We start from the raw sequence: 3,197 nt of genomic DNA, 5'->3' as shown, positions 1-3,197 counted from the left end.
TATGTTGAATATTTGGTTGTTTTTTTTTTTTTTTGTTTTTTCTGATGCATGTTAAGGCAAGGGCAATTCGTCCTTTTGAGAGAAACAGGTCACATTTCCCCGTCCTTTCTGTCATGGCTATTGCTTTCTTGTTACAATGGTTGTTGCCATCATATTTGGTGATTCAATTTTGCACAGCGGGATCTATTTGGTTGTTTCCAGATGCATCATAAAATACTCTGACATTTACTTTTATGTCCAGTTTTCTCTGGCGTAAAAAAGTCTGCTTGCTTTTGGTTTTAGGAAGAACTGTTTTGTATTGCATGGGCAAAAACACTTCCTCCCATTGACTGAATCACGTTAGTGTTTATTTTGTGCCAATCATTGTTATACAAGTTGTGTCGGATTTGCGGTAGCATGATGATTTTTCTAGTGTAAACTTCAAGGTGATGCAACATGGTGACCTGTTAATTTTTCAGGGTTGCTTTCTAAGAACAAGTTTGAGAAACTAACGATCACTATTTTATTTGATTCTTAGATCACAACCTAATACAATCCTCAACTCCTCAGGCTTATTAATTCCTTGTAAATATTCTCTCAACACACACCTTGAAAACAAAACGGAGACCTAAATGCAAAAGTATGGACGTACTCTAGAATATTCACTCATCATTATTCAAGAGTTTCTAGAAACTTCTATGGAGAGACAATTTTACATGTTCTTAGAGAACAAAGTTTTGAATGAATGGTCTTGAATTTCCTGCTCGACTTTCTCGCACCTTACTCTTTCTCATCTTCTCAACTATCAGTTGATATGGGCCCTTATTGAGTACTGCTGAATTCAGATCTATTCTTCCTTGTGGGCTATGCTGCCCATGAAACAAGTAGGGCTGGCAAGACCCGGACCCAACCCGAGAACCGTCGGGCAGATCTGACTTGGGTCCGGGTATGGCTCCAAAACTTGGACCCAACAGGTCAGGTCCGAGTCCTTTCTAACTGACCAGAAACATGTCCTGGTCGAGTACGAGTCCCAATGGACCTGACCAGGATTTCTTACATATTAATTAATATATTAATTTTATATTTAAGATTAAGTTAAGGGAAAAGTTTATATAGAACCGAGGCTCTAAACAATTAAATTGGAGCCTACCTCAAACATTTCATTAGAAGAGATTGTTTTGATGTCCAAATATCTTCAAATTCATCATCTCGACATTAAGATGTATGGATATGAGAAAAAAATGGATTTAAAGTTTTGAAAATAATGTATTTTGTAATGCATTTTTGGACCATCAATTTTCAAGTTTTTATAGATATGTCAATCCAAACTATTTTTGAAGCTTTAAACTTTATAAATAAAGATGAAAATATATTTTAAGCTATCACAAAGATTTTCAGTATTGAAACCACATTTCTCCACTCTATTTGAAGGTACGCTCTATACAAATCACACAGTTAATCATCTATCAATACCTTATTATTAATTTTAAGAAGTCATCAATTAAATTAAATTTGACTAGTAAACTAAAATCATGATTAACGAATTAAACCCTACCCAATACCATTTACCCTAACCCAAACTTGAAACCCTAAATCCCTTTCTTCGTTTAATTTCACGACCAAACAGAAACCCTAGCCCTTGCTCTAGCTCTCTCTAAGCTCTTTTTTTTTTTTTGACAATGTTATAAATTTTTTTTTCTCAAAAGTGGATTACAATAGAATTAAGAGAAAAGAACTTCCCGAGGTCAGAAGAGAATGCAATGCGACTCTTCTTTTTGCATAAGAATCTGCCATCTCATTGGCCTCCATGTAGACAGTTTTGTAGGTTACACGAAGGTCATTTCGGATCTCCATCAAAGCTAACCATAACAATCTAAGCCTCCAAGGAGGCCTTGAAATGTTATTACACCAATTAATAACACTCAAATAATTCCTCTCAATAACACACGGCTGCTCAAATCCCCTATCCTTTAGTATTTTCAATCCTTACGAAGCTACTAAGATTTCCACTTCATTTGTTGTCTTTTCACCACAAGGCCCAACAAAACATATGATAATTACCCTTTTAGAATCTCTCGCTACACCTCCCGTGCCAACCGAACCCAGATTCCCCAATGAATTGCCATCAAAGTTCAATTTCAAACTACCCTCTTCTGGAGCTTCCCAATGCCTTTTTGGTCTCATTTTGATTACTTTATGCAATATAAGATTTTGCAAATTCACTTATAAGATTTTGGAAATTCACTTCCACATCGACTTTGTAAACACCAAACCCCTCCTTTGTGGTTGAAAACCTACTCCATAAGGTGTGCATGATCATCCTCTTAATCATAGAACTCTCCAATGCCATTCCTTAAAAAACTTGCCTATTTCTTTCAAGCCAAACTTCTCACAAAATTGCTACCCTCCCAATCCGAAAAATTTAATCCCCCAACTTTTGGTAACCCATGGAATGTCAAAAATTCTATAATTTGAGTATGATGTTGAAGCAAAGAGCTTACAATTCTGAATCATCTAAATAGCGAGCACCATAGTTTGAATGCAAGCGAACAATGAAGGAACATGTGATCTTCAGTCTCATTACTATCCTTACAAAAGATTCACACATTTGTAATGGTTCTCCCACTTTCTTTAAGGTTATCTATAGTCAAAGTCTTGAAAGAGTATCCACAAGAACACCTTAACCTTCTGAGGAATACTCCATGATTAGATCCTCCTTAAGGAGGTTCTGTTCCATCTAATTTTGTCATGATACAACAGGCTATAAGCCGATCTTATGGATAAACAACCATCACATTCAGCCTCCCACACCATCTCGTCATCAACAATATGGAAGAGTCTCACTCCTTCTACTTGTTCAAGTAATGCTGGAAGTCATCATTCTTACTTGATAGTTGTTAAATCAGATGGCTTGGGGTGGGTCACGAAGTCTAAGAATTTCTTTTTGGAAATTTGTGCATATTCTATGTTACTATTACTACTACCCATTTTGAAATTTAATAGACGAATGATTATGACTTCTATGTACAAAAGATAATTCATATCTTTGTAGACAATCTTTAATTTATAGCAAACAGCCTTCCCAGGCAGTGTAAATCCCATCGACCTAATCTTTGAGCAAACATCACCTGCGATAAACAAGGGAGGTTAAGATGACATACAATAACATTATGAGAAGAACTGTAATAAGCTTGAAACTCCTGAATCCTATGCGGACA

The sequence above is a fragment of the Amborella trichopoda genome, chromosome 6, assembly GCF_054954075.1.
Source record: "Amborella trichopoda isolate Santa Cruz 75 chromosome 6, AtrichopodaSantaCruz75HAP2 v2.0, whole genome shotgun sequence".
NCBI classification, from domain to species: Eukaryota; Viridiplantae; Streptophyta; class Magnoliopsida; order Amborellales; family Amborellaceae; genus Amborella; species Amborella trichopoda.
Note: the sequence above shows the minus strand (reverse complement) of the source record.